This window comes from Galeopterus variegatus, unplaced genomic scaffold (assembly GCF_000696425.1).
Source record: "Galeopterus variegatus unplaced genomic scaffold, G_variegatus-3.0.2 Scaffold1516, whole genome shotgun sequence".
Classification (NCBI taxonomy): domain Eukaryota; kingdom Metazoa; phylum Chordata; class Mammalia; order Dermoptera; family Cynocephalidae; genus Galeopterus; species Galeopterus variegatus.
In genome coordinates, this window is record NW_007727627.1 from 392,373 (window position 1) to 392,585 (window position 213).

A 213-nucleotide genomic window follows, 5' to 3' on the forward strand; every position below is an offset into this window, starting at 1 on the left:
TATCGTTCCAATGTTAGTATATGTGCTGCCGAAGCAAGCACTAAATGGTTACATTTGTGTCTGCACAGAATATCCTCATCTTTGGTTCTTGACCCACAAAGCCTAAAATATTTACTACCTGGTCCTTTACGGAAAAATTTCTGGATGCCTGCCCTGCTATTATGCTTTTCCCAAGTTTCTAACCAGTAGACCTCTGACAGGGCTCTGAACAAA